Raw genomic sequence first — 19,630 nt, forward strand, 5'->3', positions numbered from 1 at the left:
AAAAACCCTGCAACAAGCATGGAATTTTTTGAAAGACACCATAACAAAGGATCAACTTACATGAATAAGACAAATTAAAAATTATAGACAACTAAAAAATGCCACACATGCCTTGGTGTACATAAACTGTATTCCACCCATGTATGGAAACAAATTAGAGGGAACATTGCTCACCGATCCCTTTGGAGGAAGTGAAAGAACAACATCACAAGCTGCTCGATATCCAACACAACTCTAGATTGGTGAAGATAGCCATACCTATCAATAAAACCTTCTTGGACCCAGTCAAGGTGTTCCAGCAGACCCAAGGATCCATCCTGCCCCCCTGCAAGTGAGCAGATAAATAGAGTACAACCTCACTAAAGAAATTAAATTTCTATTTTCCCTGTCCACTTCAAATTGTTTGGCTGCCAATGCAGATGATGAGAAGAGGACCCAACCTCAACCCCTTATAACAGGGACTAGAAGTGACACCCTGTTTGGTTGCAAGGCTTGTTCTTCTGCCACACTTCAGTTCTGTAGGTCCACTTACAAAGCTCTCAGAGTCAAACACAACTAATGTAAACTAAGATACAGGCATTCTGCCAGGATCTTCCCAAAAACACGAAAGAGTAACTCCAGGCACTTGTATCTGAAACATACCTGTTTGTATGGCATTAAAAGTATTCTTCTACTCTGCTGATATATGTGCCCTCAGTGATGAGGTGAGCTTCATTGCTGCACCAACTAACGTTATTCCTCAGACGCACTGATCTGTCCTATAATGTCATCTTGAGCAACTGTCTGCTCTTGGCAGTTAGATGCTGGGAACAAAGAGATAATAGAGAACACCAAACTGCCCAGAAGTCCTGAACTCCCACTTTCACCTTCATCAACAATACAGCCCACAACACACGACAAATTTCCTGTGAAGTGCAAGCAGTCAATGCCTTACGTACACTACAACCACAGCCAAACAGTTTGAACGTTTGGTCAAAGTCCTGGAAAGCCTCTGCCCATTCCAGTCACTGCAACCACTCACTAGTTGGACAACCGCTGAGTTTCTTTCTATCCATCATGCCAGCAAACCACTTTGGACAAGTGAGTCCTTGAAATTCAACAAAGGCTGTCCCATGCCATTCCTACCTATCCCTTCTTTCATCCCTCTTTTGGGACCCCTTCCTCAAATACATGTTATGACAAGAAATAAACCACTTACGTGCAATGGGGGAGCCATAGAATAGATCCAGTTGCACAACAGTGGGAAGGATACTTATTCCCTTTATTTTCTGATTCAAAAGAAATCTGGCAGATGAAGGCTTATGCTAGACCAACAAAAAATAAGTCCGTCAAACTACAGTGCTTCTAAGACAGCTATGCTATCAACCATTGTGCCAGCACTGGAAAAGGGGGACTGGTTCTCAGCCTTTGACTTCCACGACATGCATTTTCACATCACTGTACATCCTGATCACAGTTTCTCATCTTCATCATGTAGAACAAAGATTACCAGGACAGGAAACTGCTTTGGACTCTCTACAGACCCCCTAATATTCTCCAAATTCCTCTTAGTAGTGGCTGCCTACCTGTGCAAACAGAGCATCATCGTAGTTCCATTTTTGATTAACTGTCTCTTCAAGGCGTCATCTGAATCTAACGCGCTTCATTCTTTATGGATGACAGTGGTGATAGTTTTCAAACTTTGGCTGTCACAAACAAATTGACTGTCATGACAACATCTGGAGTTTATTTAAGGAACACTTGGATGCAATATAAGCCAATGCCTTCCACCCAGCTACCAAATTTTCAGCTATAGTCATCCTTGTATCCACAGTTAGAATCTATTCGTAAATCTCCTCCAGGGTGTTCCTCCAGCTATTTGGACACATGCAGAAGCCACATTTGTGGCAAAGCATTCAAGATTGCATGTATCTTGTCTCCAGGTGTTCTATAAATATAATAGAAGCAAGAGAAAAACCAAGGACAGGGTAGGTACACTGCATAGGGAGGAAGGAGAAACAATATCAGGAAACTTGGAAATGGCAGAGGTCCTTAATGCCGTCTTTGTTTCAGTCCTCACCAAGAGGTCTGATGCAGAAATGTCTAACATGGTGAATGCTAGTGGGAAGAGGGTAGGTTTAGAGCAGTGTTTCCCAAAGTGTGGTCCATGGCCCATTACCGGTCCTTGGAAAAAAAAATACCAGTCCTTAGAAAATATACAGATTATTGCTATATACTATTATTATTGTGAATAAATAATAAACAGTAAAAAATTATTCATTTTTCATTCTTTTTTATATGCATTTAAATTTTTGGGCTGAAAAAAACTGGGTCCCAACTATATAAAGTTTGGGAAACCCTGGTACGGAGGATAAAATGAAAAAACAAGTTAAATTTATTTAGAAAAATTAGATGTCTGCAAGTCACCAGCGCCTGATGAAATGCATCCTAGAATAATCAAAAAGCTGAGAGTAGATGTATTGGAACCTTTAGCTATCATCTTTGAAAAGTCCTGGAAGTTGGGAGAGATTCCAGAAGACTGGAAAAGGTCAAATATAGTGTCCATCTCTAAAAAGGGGAAAAAGAACAAGCCAGGAAACTACAGACCAGTCAGTTTAACTTCTGTGCCGGGAAAGATAATGGAGCAAGTAATTAAGTAATTCATCTGCAAACATCTGGAAGAAAGTAAGGTAACAGGTAACAATCAGCATGGATTTGTGAAGAACAAATCATACCAGACCAATCTGATAGCATTCTGTGACAGGATAACAAGTCATGTGGATACGGTAGAAGCCATGGATGTGGTATACTGAGACTTTAGTAAGGCATTTGATATGGTCTTGCATGATCTTATCAATAACTAGGCAACTACAACTTAGACGGGGCTACTATAAGGAGGGTGTATAGCTGGCTGGATAACCATTCTCAGAGTGTAGTTATTAATGGTTTGCAGTCATGCTGGAAGGGCATAACAAGTAGGGTTACGCAGGGTTCTGTTTTGGGACCAGTTCTTTTTAATATTTTCATCAACGATTTAGGTATTGGCATAGAGAGTATGGGCTTATTAAGTCTGCAGATAATACCAAGCTGGAGAAGTTGCAACTGCTTTGGACGTTAGGGTCAGAATTCAAAATGATCTGGACAAACTGGAGAAATGGTCTGAGGTAAATAGGATTGTCGGTGTTAAAAAGGGGGAATTGCTAACCTCTCTACCCGCTCTGGGCAGCCCTAGCTAGCGCAACTGGGGGCGAGGTTCCCAGACACCAGCTGTCCGAATCCTCAAGGGCCTAGGCCTGAGATGGTAAGGAGGGACAGCGGAGACCCGGCGACGTAAGGCCGCCCCACCCACCTCCGGCAGGGAGACCCGGGGTTGTGCACGTACCGTTGCCGCTGTACGGTGGAACTTTCCCCTGGCAGGCAGTGGCTGGCTACTAGGGCAAAGTTGAGGCAAAAGAGGGAGGCTTTAAGTGTGAACTCAACAAAACTATTTATTGAAAAAGTCAGCAACAAGCTGGCAAAAAACGATACTTGAAACAGCTTTATTAGTATTTATTTATTTATTTATTAGCTTTATTAGTATTTATTTATTAGTAACCATGGTAAGTGTTTAAACAATGATACTTTGTTTAAACACTTACAATGGTTACTAATAAATCCATGAAGTCAGACCTGTAACTTTGTCTTTATTGAACCAGAAGGCAAAAGAGTGAGGTTAAAGGAAAACTGTTAGAAAAGAGGTATAAGGAGCTTTGATATTTTACCTCCGAGCGGTGGGAGGGCGCTGCTTCGCTGCTTCTCCCCCTGTACGCTCCGGCCGGGTTGCTAAGCCGACCTATTGGAGACCTTAGGGCTGTGCCTTCTAAGGCCTCCTCCCGGCTGAGTGAGTATCTTTGGCCTCCCCAGCTGGGGCTTGGAGAATCAGGATAGGAAAGAGGGGATAGGATAAGTGCAGGGTAGACTCAGGGAAGCGGGAGGCTGGGCCTCCACCGTTTTGACCCACCTGCACAATAAATTAACGAATATAACTATTAAGTGTATACTAATGGCTGACTATAATAACTAAGTTAAACTATAACTGATTTAAACTGAACCATTAATACAAGTGTACAGCCTTTTGCCTACTTCCCTTTTTTGGGTTAGTGTTCATATACGGGCAGTTGGGCCCGGCCTTAGGGTCGAGCCCCTGGGTGTAACCCTTCCCTGGCCCTGGAAGGGCACGGCACGGGTTGCGACCCCGAACCCCCCGATAGGGGACCCAGTACCCAAGTGTTTGTGGTAGGGTAAAATGTTTAGAGTGGATTATCAAAAGGTCCTGGGCTGTGCCACAGGCCTATAGGTAAGTTACGTGTCCTGAAGGTTGTCCAATCCGGTAGTAGTCACGTCTGGTGTGTATGTAGATCCAGGCACCGACGCTGGGGAGCACTGATGGTAGTGGTGGCAGGCCCCTAGTTACGTCACCGGGTACGCAGTACCCCCACAAAAGTGGGGGCCAGTTCGCCACCTGGTGACTTGGCCGAGAGGCCCGCTTGCTGCTCCCCAACGGAATGCGCAGGTCGGGTGCGCTGGGGCATTGGCGCCGTTTCTGCCACGATAGGCTCCTGAGGTGACCTGGAGCTCTGGTGTCCCTCAGCTCCCAGTTAGCACCGCCTAAAGGGCAGGCGCGCTGTAGTGATTTCAGCTCTGGAACTGCCTGAGGGCAGGTGCCACAGTGATTTTTCAAAGCTGGGCAGCACCTGAGGGCTGCAGCAGCAGGTAGGTGTCGCCGGTGCTGCCTCAGGAGCTCTTTGCAAAGGCTTTGGGCGACAGCACCGCTGTGATTTCAGCCCTTCGCAAAGGCTTCACGGCGCCAATAGGCGCCGCTGGTGTCCCCTCGGGAGATCTTCGAAAAGGCTTCACCACTAGAGCGGCTGGCCTGAGGGCTGGTGGACGCCACAAGTGGCCAGCACCTCCCTGTACAGGTGACAGAATCCTGTCTGTCCCAAGGGCCGCAGAGCGCTGTGCTGCGCCTGCTTTTATTCTGTGTTCTCATGCATAATTCATTAGCCAATTTTAATATTCATGATTCTACCTGTGGTTCTCAACCAGGTCCTCTGGCCGTGGAAGTTGCTAGAAACTCCCCACCTGCGCCCAATCAGAGGCCTGGATTTTGAACCTGGGGCATGAATTATTCATGGATTCAGGTTACCAGGGAAACCAACTGACACAGAGTGACCATTGCAGGGGGCTGCTAAATGGCAGCCTATGTAACTTTAGATTCTACCTGTACCTGCATTGATGTTTAATGGCCAAAGGCTTGTTTCCCCTGGCCCACGGGGACGATAATGCCCAAGGGATAAAAATCCCTGACAAGGATGAAGTTTAATAAGAACAAATGCAAAGTACTTCACTTAGGAAGAAACAATCAGCTTCATACATACCTGGACACCATAATAGACTTACAGAGTAGTAGGTGTCCCAAGACCGCAAAGGGTAGCTAATTACACAACCATATACTACATACTCAGCTGCTGGAGCTGCCATTCACAAATCTATTTGCCACATTGGAGAATGCCAAATGTCCGTGATTCTGCTCAAGAGCAGGCCTTAGCCTCAGATCTCTGGGAGATGTGTTTCTTTTCAGATGGGATGCTCTGCTACACTACACTTTTCCCCGCTTTTCCCTCTTGTTTCCAGCACTTCATAAGATGCCAGGGGATTGAGGCTGAGTCATCCTTATAGTCCCAGCATGGTCACAACCTAATAAATGCACTTACCTCTTTCACCTGACAGTATCTTCTCTGATCTCTCTGCATCCAGTTTCCTCACCTCCTCTCACAGGGTTCAGAGGTTACCTGTTTAGAGGTGGTAAAGGACATCCTCCTGAAAAACACAGGTGACACAGCTCACTACACTTACTTCCAAAATGGACATAGTTCTGTTCCTTGTCCACCACCGATCATATCACCGCACAGAACAATCTTTTAGCATTCATCCTAAACTATAGTTTACATCTTAAAAGACTGAGCTTATCCCTTATTCCCAATCACGTACACTTGATTGCCATCACGATATTCTTGTCCAACGTTAGTCCACTCTGTTTTCACTCCCCCACTCTTTCAGCAATGTCTGAAAGTCTCCAAATCAATTTACCCTCACATAAAAGATGTCACTTCAGCTTGGGACCCTGGCTTCATCTTTTGCTGCCCTACAAGACCACTGTTGGAGCACAGGGCAACATACTGTTATATTTACCTGTCCATGGAAACAGCATTTCTTTTGACCATTACAACTGTCTGACAGGTAGGAGAAATTGGTTCTCTCATGGCAAATCTGTGCAAAGAGCAGTAAAAGTCTTCCATTTAAAGCACTGTTCTTCACAAACTTGACAATTTTGGTGGCCAAATTCAATGAGTCACGTAGGTCATCTGGAAGTGTTTCAGCAGCCAACACTGGTCTGTATATGATGCAGTGAGTTGTGGTTACAGCTGGATTTTTTTCTTTCACCAATGTCACAAATCCAGGGTGATAGCGAAGCATTGCTGGAGTACCGTCTGTGCATACACGCACCAGATTTCCCCCACAGAAGTCTATTTTCTTTAAAAAAATAAAAAAAGTCAGACATCATTTTCATAATATCAGAAGCCTTTGATATGGTCATCAATTCCTTCAAAAAAAGCAGATCTTTCACAGTTCCATTGTTAATTGAACGTAGACAAGCAACTGACAGCAGTGTGCTACTTCAGTGGTATCATTGCACTGAATCGTTAAAAAAGGAGATGCCAACACTGCCTACACAACTCAAAGTTTAAGGTCATCAATGCAACATTTTACGGAAGCGTTGGATAATTTTTGGGTTTTTTTCCCCAATAGTTTTTTCTTGCTTTCAACACCAAGCACAATATCAGTTGCTTTCCACAAGCAATGTTTCACAAGAGTTTCTTTGATTATGTGCGCTTCTTTGGCTTTAGCAATGAGCAGTGACAGTACATAAGATGCTTCTACCACTTTGGTCGATGCTTGATGAAAAATTCCAGTAGTGTCCAAGCTTCAAGCATTTCAATTGAAGTTTAGCAGCAAAAAACTCTTTTCATTTGTTTGTCAAAGCACTGTGGTTCTTTGTCAAGTGTCATTCAAGACGACTACGTTTCAAGGCATCATTTCTGAGAACTGTGTGGCATACTATGCGCTGAGGATAATCGATCCCTTTTTTTCCCATGACAGTGAAGCCATACTTAATATAGTCTTCATTGTACTTCCTTTTCATAATCGTGACCATAACATATTAATTAAAAATTCCATAAAAATAATTTTCCTGATTAGAATAAATTTAATGGATCAAGTTACTTTGATGACTTATTGCAAACATTTATTTACTGCCACTATTACATATGGATGCAATGTTGCCTTATGTATAATCCACCAACGGTAACTACACAAGACTGGCTACTTACTCCCAGGATAGAGCAGTCGCAAACCCTCCTGCAAAAATGCTAGAAAGTTTGAAAAAGTTCCATTGCCTTCTACATCATTGTTTGGCCTCCCCACCAAATGAACTGATTTACCTTTGTTGAAAGGCCAAAAAAAATGCATTTTGTGGCATGAAATTTGAAAATTAATTTTTTTTACAGCATTTACACCTAAGATCACTTTTTAAATGTCAGGGCAAGCCCCAAGACACCACTCCTTTCTTGAGAGCCCACCCTCTCCATTCCACTCATCTTCATCATTTGCTGTCCCCAACCCTTACTCACTCTCACTGGGTTGAGACAGGAGGTACAGACTCTGTGGTGGGAATGAGGGATTTGGGTGTGGGAAAGGCTGAAAGGTGCAAGCTCTGGGAGTGCAGGAAGAGATGGAGAAGGGGCTGCTGGCTTAGGAATGGGGCTGTAAGCTGCAGAGGTTTGGGGTCAGGTGGAGTGCTGGGGTGCTGAGCAAACCATGGGCTTGTGGACGTGAGGGAGTAGGAGTTCAGGTTGAGGTGCATGAGGGGCTCAGGGCAAGGGGTGTGGGAGTGTGATGGGCTCAGGACATAGATTTGCAGTGTGTGGATTGTGCAGTAGTGTTGTGGCAGAAGACTGGGGATGTGAGAGGCTCAGGACAGGGGGTTCTAGTGTATGATAGGCTCAGGATTGAGGTGTGTGTAGGGATGCAGGGTTGTTATGATGCTATGGCTTGAAGGGGGCTTGGCCCAGCTTCATTTTTAAGTAAAATATGTTCAACACAAATGTTTTGGCATTGTTTTTATTTATGGGCAGGGCAGAGAACCTGTAGTCGTGGGGGTCTGGGCGAGGGAAAGGGACAGCTTGGCTGGTGCCTGGGGGTCCTGCAGCTGTGCACCAGGTCTGGGGTCTCAGGAAGCATGTGTGCTGCATTTCCTCCTCAAAAAGATGGCTTGTTTCCTGAAAAGCTGGGTCTGTTGCCCGCCAGTGAGGGGAAGGATTGGAAGTCCCAGATCCACACCAGCTCCAACCACTCAGGCAGTATGCAACTGCCATGGGGAGCAAGGAGCAGGGCATGCATTGCCTGAGCATCTGGAGCTGGCACAGACCCCAGGCTCCTACTCCCCCCCACCCCCTGCATGCAGCAAGGCAGCAGGTGGAAGGAAGTCACTGGTGGGCAACAGACCCAGCTTTTCAGGAAACAAGTCAGCTGTTTCGGGAGGGGAAGTGGCACATGCACTTCCTGAGACACCACCTCTGGCATGCAGCTGCAGGACTACCCCACACACCACAGGAAACTGGTGCTACCTCCCTTTTTGCAGGTGGTAATGCCAACACAAACTCTTCCTTGGGGTGGGAGAGATTGATGTGGGGGGCTGAGTCACCTTGTGCCCCCCCTTGGAATTTCTTCATGGTACCCCAGGGAGGCACACCCCCTAGTTTGGGAACCTACAAACTAGAGGCACTGCTTTACAGTCACCTACAGGGGAGCACCTATAGGAACATCCCTCAAAGAAGAGTGTTACCCTGTGCCGTGACTTTGAGATGTGGCCCCCACGCCCATGGGTGTTCTCACTACCTGCCCTTCTCCTCTGCTTCTGGTCTTGTGGGGGAAAGGATAACTAAGAGTGGGGAAAGATATGCAAGGGGGAGAGCTGAACCGATGGGAGGAGGTGGTGAAATGTCAACCAAATGTAGACATTGTAAAGAGCACTCACTTATCACATTAAGCAACTAAAAATATGGATGTGCAGCCCTTTCCTAATAATAATTTTTCAAGCTTGTTGCCATAGGGACAGAATGAATAGTGAAGTTCACAGGTGGGCACCCCAAGACAGCCTCTTTCTTAGGCTATAGAACACACTGTGAAAAACAGGAGGACCGCCCATGTGCTACTTTAAGTGAGCGTGAAAGCCCATTATTTCTTTGTCACTATTTTTGTATTTCTTACCCACAAAGAAAATGAAAGCTGAATTGTGGGTAAAGTAATGTTCTGATAACCTTTTCATTCTAACCCTCCCTGGTTTTTTTTTTCCATGTAAAGCCATTTAATTTTTAAAATAGATACATTATATAAATGATAAAGTGACAGGATTTTTTAACCCTTTCTCTGCTTCTTGAAAATGACTATCCCTTCCTTCATCCCAAAGATGTACCTTTCAAGAAGGTGCTGATGTGGCAAAATGCTATAATATAAATAATATATAATATATCAAACACGAGTAAAATGAAACGTTAATATTTACGTTATTTTGGAGAATAAGTGATATTTTAGATATCTGTTTGCCAGGGCTTTGTTTCTATTGTGGTACTGTTTAGTTCAGGGGTCAGCTACCAAAATATCAAAAAGAACCTTTTTTTTTTTCCCCCCTCGAACTCAGTAATTCAAGAGCCACAATGTATGTGAGTACGAGATGGTTCTTAATAAACCATACTTTTTGTAACCCCTATTTTAAGAATAGCACACACACAATGATATGTAATGTGATACATGTTTACTGCAGGACATTCACAAACTTTTTATGTATTCTGTTTCCTCACATTTTACATGTGTATGTTTGTCCCACTGTCTTCCTGACTTTCACTCCTGAACCCACTTTAATTATGCCAATTTCGCTTCACTTTTGATTTCAGTTTTCTTCCTTAAAAATTTATGTTGCCCTCCACAGAAGGAGTGCCGCAAGTTGACTTTGAAAAGGAAAAGCAAAGATTTTATTAGCAATGCAATCAAAACACAGATACAGTATTGTATCTCACGATGCCCTGCACATAGTAAAGGGAGAGTTATCCAATATATAGTTTGTTATTAGACATGAGTTGTTCATTGTTGGGCTTTTAGACATTCATCATTTATCGAAAATAGTCTGGAGGGTTTTTTTGTTTGTTTCTTTGTTTCCTTGTTTGTTTTAAACTTTGCAGTTATAGCATTGGGAGCCACAAAGAAATCCTTAAAGAGTTGCATGGGACTCTGGAGCTACAGGTTGCAGGCCCCAGCTTAGTTAAATGACATTTGTTGTTATGTTGTGGGTGTCTTCATTTTGATTAGCTGAAGGTGGTAAAAATGAATTTTAGTTAATATCTGCCCCATGCACGGCCGTGTTCTTAAGAATAGTTATTTGCAAATCTACTACTCTATATCTGAGAGAGTTTGTCTGTGCATGCACCTCTCTGTTCAAGAGCTCCTAAATGGGAAGAGGTAGGACCACCAAATTTAGTGTACAGCTTCCTGTTACCATAATTTAAAGCAAGGTGAGTGTTCAGTTGTGCTGAAGCTCCCCCCATCCCCAGATTCATTGTTGTTCCCTTTCCTCACTCAAACAAAGAGCGAAGCAAAAGAGCATGGTTTGCTGTATTCCTCACTCTGGCTGGGGAGGACAGGGGCCAGCTGTGCATGATGCTCTTGATCCCTCTTTGGCACAGGAAAGGGAAGAGCAAGTGGTTGGGGGGGGTGAGGAGGGGTTCAGGGCAGGGGGCTGGGGTGCGTGAAAGGGAGCAGGAGTCAAGGGATGGGGCTGGATGCGATGGGTTCAGGGCAGAGAGTTGGGGGTGCAAGAGTCATGGCAGGAGGACAGGGTGTGTGGGTGCAGGAGTCGGGGTGATGTGACGGGGGGGTTGGAGCAGGGGAGGTGGGGACGGCAGGAGTCAGGGTTGGGAAGGTAAGGAGAGGGTCAGGGTGGGGCGGCTGCTGATTTTGAAAAATACACTAATTTAAATAAACCATGTACATCTTCCTTTTATTTTTCTCCCTCCCTCCCACCCACACACCCACAGATAGCCCATATCATTGACTTGCAATGTGGGATACATTTCCTAATGTGATCTACATGGATCAGCTAATTGAAATGCTGCCACCTGTTGCATGAAATGCTCTATTGCAGCACATTAGGAACATGAGTAACAAACTGTATCATGGGGAATATATTATGCCTATTTTAAACTACTCAGATTGGCATTTGACCAAGATTAGACCAATTTTAATGTTGTATGTTTGACTCGGTACAGTGCACTTATACCAGCAGAGCACTGCTGAGAACTAAACCAGTGCATAGAATCAGTACTGGTGGAGAGAGACAAATGCCATCTACTACAGGTTGAACCTCTCAAATCTGGAACTCTCTCATCAGCCACCAATATCCGTAATCCGGCATAATTTTAGTTAGCTGGACAGCCACTTATGGCTGTGGCTAAATTTCCCATGGTCCCATCAAGTTTGTTTCCAGCCACCAGTCCTGGCATTCAGTGTTCTGTGCTATTATTTAGCTGTAATTTACGCCTAAATGGCTATGTCTACACTAGCCAAAAACTTCGAAATTGCCATGCAAATGTCCATTTCAAAGTTTACTAATGAAGCGCTGAAATACATATTCAGCGCCTCATTAGCATGCGGGCAGCCGCGGCACCTCAAAATTGATGCAGCTCGCCGCCGCGCAGCTTGTCCAGATGGGGCTCCTTTTCAAAAGGACCCCACCTACTTCGAAATCCCCTTATTCCCATCTGCTCATAGGAATAAGGGGACTTCGAAGTAGGCGGGGTCCTTTTGAAAAGGAGCCCCATCTGGATGAGCCGTGCGGCGGCAAGCCGCGTCAATTTTGAAGTGCCACAACCGCCCGCATGCTAATGAGGCGCTGAATATGTATTTCAGCACTTAATTAGTAAACTTCGAAATCAAAGTTTTTGGCTAGTGTAGACATAGCCAATGTCTTCTAAGAGCCTAGTAAGCAGTGAAAGTGTTGGTAATGCTGCTAGACCATACTGACCTCCCATGATCTGGCAAATTTTCTCATCGGGCACCGGTCAGGTCCAGAGGGTGCTGGACAACAGACTGTCAACCTGTAATACTATTTTAGTGTTTTTGCTTTCATCTGATTAAGGATGCATCTCTGTGGCTCAATGAATGAAAAAAAAAAAAAAACCTGTTTGGTGCTTATTTGAAACACAATCCCTCTTCCCCCACTTTCATTTTGATACCAAAGTAAACTGAAAAGCATTTGGGGTTGCATGGAAACATGACAACAGAAGAGCCATTCCTGAGGTCATAAATACTTTTTTTTCTTTCTTAGTTGTTTTTATGTTCCTATTGATTTTTAGGCTGTATAAAATACTCCGTAATTGTAAACATAAAAATATAATACATGTATTATACGTATACTAGAAATGTATAAAATCAAAACCAGACAAAATAATAGAACATAAACGTGTGAGGAAACATTGAGCAAACAGGATAAAGTCACATTAAAAATACAGTACATATTATCTGAGGCTTCAAAGTGCCTTATGCATACAAAATTAAATCTTTGTGTGTACTAGGATTCTTCCCTTAACCATATGCCTTGTAACTGAAATATATTATTGTGCAGATGTAAACTCATTGGGGAAAATGTTAAGAGTTTCAATTTACAAATTTTGGTGAGCTGCACGTTTTAACATGGCTAATCATTATCAAAACTGAATTTTATATGAGAATTTGCTACATCTGTATCTTAAAAGTTTCAATAATGGCAAGACTATCTCGAATTTTTGTTTTTCAATCTGTAAAATATTCAAAGGAAAAAGAAGTTGGAAGCCAATAGGCTGATTAAAGGTAGACCACTCCTGATGCTACATGGAATTAAATCTACTAATCAGATTCTGTGCTTAAGAGACCAAAATAGAAATCAAAAGAAGTGGAGCAGGCCAACAGGCTGAACAATTCTGTCTCTTCTCTTCACTTTTACTGTAACAAATTGTTTTGACCCAGACTTTCCAGAAAATATGGACAGTTGATAAAGTTTTTACCCAGGTGAGTTGCTAATTGTTCTTCCTATTTTATTTCGGCCTCTTAAGGCTATATAACTTAGTGTCTTTTTCCTTCAGTGATTGGAAGGATATATGTCTATAGTTATGCCCTTATTGCTGAACTGGACTGAGAGTTACAGAAAGGGATAAATGCAAAGGAAAAAAATGTCTTAACTTGTTATTTTATTTACTTTCAAGAAGACACTCAGCATTTCTGTTCCTAGAAAACAAAAAATACTCATGAAACTTCTATGTTAACAGGTGAGGAATGAGAAGAGCTAAGAAAAATTAATCTTGACTCATGACAGCAGATGCTTCTATAAAGATCTTGTTCCCAAATAATTGGCCTTAAGGTCAGAAATGGATTTTGTACCTCTATAATTGTTGTAACTCATCCACATCTGTATTTTTATAGACCACAGGAATGCTATAGTAATTCTAAACAATAAGAAAAGAAGTTCAATTAAAGGAATTTGAGTTACATTCGAGTTTGTAATTCAACATTGTGAATTAAATATGAATGAAGGTTTATTAAACATCATTAGCTATTTTAAGTGTAAATTTTGGTTTCTGATGTTAAATCTGATATTTCATATAGGAGACTTAAATTCTATGTATAAATATTTTACGTTACATAAGGCACACCAAGCATCTGTCTGCCCAGTTATTTATCTGAAATCATTCCCGAGCACTTTTCTGAAGGATGTATATCTGCATAGGATAGAATTCAAGGAGTGACTGTGATCGAGGCTGTGAAGAATGATACAGGTAGAAGGAAGAGGTGTGATGTGCTAACCAGCAATGCCTATTGCACAGCAGTATTGGTACCTACTAATTTACCTTCTCAAGAATATGTGATGGTCAGTTAGCTACAACTGGTTAGGTATTTTCCTGTCAACTCTGCATATTTTACCTGTTTAGAGGCAGCATTTCCCTACTCCTACATAAGACAACAAGCTCTCTACGAACAATCCTAATAAAAACAATTTAAAAGAGAAACAGTTGTTTTCTAAACATATTGAGACTGAACTAAAGGTCACTTCAGGCAGGCCTCTTAAATATTAAACACCTTTCCATTCTAATCACAGTCATCACTCTCAATCACTCCTGAATCCTATCCTACACACACACGCCAAAGAGTGACTCCAAAAGTTCATATCTATCCTACACTATGTAACTTAAATCTGGTTTAGGGAACGAAAGTTTTGAGGACTTTGCATTGCAATGCTGCAAGCTGCCAGGATCGAGTTTTAACTGTTGCATTTTATCTAAAATTGGTATTTTGTTTCTCTTTTATTTAGAATCATAATGTTGTTATTTTACGTGTTCCCATAGTCACAATCAGTGCTTTTTTTACGCTGGTACTGAGTACTGGCACCTTGGCAGCCCCAGTCATGGGAGGCAGGAAGCTAGCTGAGTACCAGCTCCTCTTTTTTCTTTTTTTTTTTTCGAACAAAAAGGCTCCGGTCACAATAATTCTCTGCTCAATGACAACCTGACTCTTCTCCAAAGAAAACCGCCCCAACAGTGTGCAAATATTGCAAAGCTTTTTCCGTGGGACTAGTGTATTGGAAGAGTAATCAGGAAAAGATTTACGATTAACCATACGTTATAACTGGAGGAAAAAATCAAATGAACCCTTGCTAAGTGCCAGATTACAATAGATACAGAGGGTTTTGACGTCAAATGGGCAGCTGATGTTACTGATTAACCACCTGAGCCAATCCTTTGCACGTAATATTTTGGAACTATATTCAGGAGGCCACAATATGTTTCTGAGTCTGTTTACCATTTTGCAGAACAGCCTCACTCTCATGAAGGCATTTGGAGCGTGCAAAGCCATAACTGGCTAACGCTGCAGGTGTCTCTTTGGAGACTGGACGATCAGGTCACTGTATAGCAATCATGTTCTCCCTTATTGAAATTGATGAAGATTTAGACGCAGCTCCTAATAATTTCACATCTTGCCCTACTGCATGTGAGGCAGGATTCCTTGACCTGGCAGCTCTCTTGAATCATGATTTATATCTAATGACTATCAAACTAAAAGAAACATAAAAGTGACTATAAATTGTGTGCACAGCACCACAAATATGCTGAGATCTGACAAACATCAAAAGAAGCTAATCCTGCTCCCAGTAAAATCATTAGGTAGCTTTCCATTCACTTCACCTGGAGGCAGGCTAGTTCCAGGAGTTCTGAGACAAAAATGGCAAAAGACAGAACAAAAATGCAGCAGGGAACTCATTAAACTGACAGAACTTTTACAAAGACATTTTGAGTCAATATACCAGAAGGTGTAAGGCCAGCAAGAAAATTAACAAGCTAACTGCATAAGCCCATTAAAATAACAAGGCATACCTACAGTATTGGTACTATGAACCTCATCTGTCATTCTTCTGAACTAACATTGGTCACTGGAAAATGTTTGTATTGATTTTATTCTTTGGCACAGTGCAAAGAGATGTGTATTTTTAAATTTATGCCAGGGCTAAGTTCTGCAATGGAAAGCTCCAAACATTGCCATGAGCAAGAGACGGTGTTCTTTTTATGTATGATTTCTTAATATTTTTTGCCCAAAGTTTTAAAATAATTTCAGAAAAAAAACCCCACCTTGGTCTAGAAAGGGAACTTGGGAGCAGATATTTAGCCTTGATAGAAGAAATGACAGTTAGAAATGGGTTGGTCACAGTTGAAGAACATCTGAAAAGCCTAAGCTGGGTCTCCTCTTTCCTTTCTTAAAAGGGAAGAGAAAAAAAAATCTTCCCTTTCACCAGCCTCAACTGACAGCACACCGATAATTGTAAATATAATTTTGCCTGTATTTAAACTACTTCTAATTCTCAGCTAAAACAAAGTCCTCTTGGTAGCATTTAAATAATGCTAAGTCCTACTTTTACTTCTTAATAAAATGAATGGGTTTTTGGCTCTGCAAAAGGACTCATTAAAGCTACAGTCAATTCTGCATGACCAGTTCATCTACTAAAGCTGCCAATCTAAAGCTGTTTCACACTATCAGTCTGGTGTTGGATTGTTTCATTTTCATTTTGCTATAGTATTAGCCATGCTAAATCTGAGTAATTTGTTAGGGAGCCCTCTTGACAAACCCTAGGTGCTGCACAAGTGATATTAGCTAGTGCTCTTTCCTGCAATTTGGTATGGTGTTGGGAGGCACTGTGCGATGGCAGGTACCTTGTTTTGAATGAGATGGAAAACCAAGACCTTAATCTCTTTCATTGTTTTAAGTCCCATGGCGTCTTTCATAGGGGTAGAAGTGTTAACCATGATGTGTTGGCCCACCCTCAGTTTGAAAACAGAGCAAGGCAGGGGTGCAGCTGGGGACAGGGGCCACCTCCACGCTCACCAACCTAGATCCAGCCTGCTCCACTCTTCCAGCTCTCCGCTGCCTCATTCCGAGGAGTGGGTGGAACCGCCCCCCACACTCACTGACGGTGGGAAGAGAAGCAACACAGATAGGAGCCATCAAAGTGGAGAGACCTGAGGCCAGGTCGCTCCACTTCCTGTTGCTGCCTCTGAGTGTGGGGTGGGGCTCTGATCCCTGCTGCCCGCACCAGACTCCTGCTAGTCCCCTGGGGCACGTTACTTGGAGTGCATAGAGGAAAGGGTGGAATGGGGACAGGAGGAGATGTGGCAGGGACTGAGCAGGAGCTTATGCCAAGACATGAAGCCAGGGTGGGGTGGAGGCACAGCCCGCAGGGGAGCTGGCTGGGGGATGCGACTAGCCACTGCGGCCAGTGCCTCAGCACCATGGAATCTGGGGCAATCTGGTGCCCCGAATTTTGTGTTGTCCTGTATGGCTGCATGTTATGCCTATTGAGAGGGATGGCCCTGATCTGGAGGGCATATGATGTAAAAGAAGACGTAGGTAAGTGTGAATAAGGTATATAGCAGTAGAGGCAGGAGACAGAGGAAAGAATTATTTCCCTGAGTAATGCACGTCTTGGCAGAGCATGAGCTTTTTCTCATGTGTGAGAGATTGTGTGTTTTTAACATAAAACCATTCCTTGGCAGGCCATGCTGCAGAAATGTGTATTAAGGAATAATTTAAATGAGCTGAGAGGCAGCAGTGATGGTTTGGTGCATGCAAGTTGGAAGGGCATTCCTAGAGTAAGAGGCAGTGTGGATGGAACCAGGCATATGGGAAAATACGAAAGGTATCAAGAATATGAGTCTCTCTGCATACATAACTTAAAGGAATTATTGGACCCTAATTAGAGTTATCTGTAAGGTTCACATTCTTAGTATACAGCACAATGAATGTGCGCGGCCCTTGACAAGATGAAGGACAGGATCTGCTCCCTAACACAGAGTTTAAATTAGAACACTGACAAGATGAAACAAAACAAAACCTGGGTGTAGAAAACAAGTGATTTTGGGTGGGGAGAACAATCTAGGAGGCATTCAGGAAACAACATGGGTCTTCAGCATGACCTCAGAGAAGGAGGGAGAGAGAGAGGGTATTAGGAAACAAGCAGTGACGGACTGTTCCAAACACTGGTCCTCGTGCCATGTTGCCACTTGCCAGTTCAGACAAGCTGAAGGAGATCAACACAGCAGTAAAGAGAGCTTAGGGAGTGAGAGGTAATGCAAGGCAATGAGAACACAGAAGTAGGTAGGGATCTGTTTATGTAGGGCCTTGAACGTGAAGACAAGGATATTGAATTTGAAGACAGGAAATGATTAAAGGCCAGTTAAGAGATTCATATGGGAGAGGAAGGAAGGACGAGAAGCTAGTTACTTTAGCAATGACATCTTGAAGACCTGTCTATTGTGCAGTCACCAGCATTCTATGTTTCTGGAGTGTGAAAAATTGTAGCTGAAGGATTGAGGAGGACTGTTCAATATAACATTGCTGTATTATAGCTACAGTTATGCCATCAAAAACCTGCAATAATTAATTGCAAAAGAGAATGCACACTGCTTTACAGATCATTTTTATCCTGAAAGAGTGTCAAAAATTTTACGAAGGTAAATTTTTTTGCTGATAGAAAAGGAAAATAAATAAAGGCTGATTGTTTCTCCATATTTGTCTTTGATTTTCTTGATCTTTTTGTCCTTTCCAGGCAATGTCCATTATTGTAATGTCACTTCACTGCATGTTTTAATATTTATTGCTATTTTGAAGATAGTCAAGGTTTTAAAAAATAATAAAATAGATTTAAGTGTGATCAACAGCCTGAAGGTTGAAGCCCTATGACAAGTTGAACAGAAGATATTTTTACAGAAAGTCACACCTAATAGAAAACAATGAGAGCTCAAAAATATATGATGTGATGTTAAGACGGGTGGTCTGTGTGTGTGTGTCTCTCTCTCTCTCTCTCTCTCTCTAAGGCCGTGTCTACACGTGCCCCAAACTTCGAAATGGCCATGCAAATGGCCACTTCAAAGTTTACTAATATAGCGCTGAAATGCATATTCAGCGCTTCATTAGCATGCGGGCTGCCGCGGTGCTTTGAAATTGATGCGCCTTGCCACTGCGCGGCGCGGCCAGACGGGGCTCCTTTTCGAAAGGACGCCGCCTACTTCTAAGTCCCCTTATTCATGGGGGAATAAGGTCAATTTCGAAGCGCCGCGGCAGCCCGCATGCTAATGAAGCGCTGAATATGCATTTCAGCACTTAATTAGTAAACTTCGACATGGCGATTTGCATGGCCATTTCGAAGTTTGGGGCACATGTAGACATAGCCTCAGAGTTAATCTGAATACTTGTAAGAAGCACTGAAATGTATTGTTTGTTATTATAAACAGGAACTACGATGTTCACAACAGCAATATGAACAGAAGCTTTAATTAGCTTTATGGTCAGGTATAATCTTTCACTCACGTCTGTTAGTTAAGGAGATATAAATACTAGTCACTTATTCTGAGCCAGCCAGAGTGCTGCAGCTCAGGAACAACCTCAGCACATACAGCTCAGGCTCAATCCTGCAAACTGCTGAGCACCTTTAACTCCCATTTGAACCGATAGGAGTAGTCAACTCTCAGCTTCTCACTGGAAGTTGACAGTAATGTACAGAATAGAGTCCTTGTTCAGAGTCTTATCTTGAAATCCTAATTCATTCAAATAATCTTCACTGCAGTCTATGAGATTGTTCATGTCACTTAGGATTACAGGTGATAAGATTCCTAATTCTCACCAAAATCTATCATGCAGAACCAACAGAAACAGGTAGATGGGTATAGTGAATGGGAAAAATAAGTGAGAAGGAGCACAGTGGAGAAGCTGTGAAGATAAAGATGGATTACCTCAGCCAAAAGACTTTGTGCCTTGTCGTCTTATCTGCCACAGTGAATCTGGGGGAAAAAAAAAGCATAAATAGTATCAGGAGAAGTAATACAAACATCAAAGTTATTGGATCATGTCTGTGCTTTTTAGGATTTACTTGCCAGTTGTTTTCTGACCCTGGCAATTGAACAGAGTGACTAATTGCACAGTC

The sequence above is a fragment of the Carettochelys insculpta genome, chromosome 5 (genome assembly GCF_033958435.1).
Source record: "Carettochelys insculpta isolate YL-2023 chromosome 5, ASM3395843v1, whole genome shotgun sequence".
NCBI lineage: Eukaryota > Metazoa > Chordata > Testudines > Carettochelyidae > Carettochelys > Carettochelys insculpta.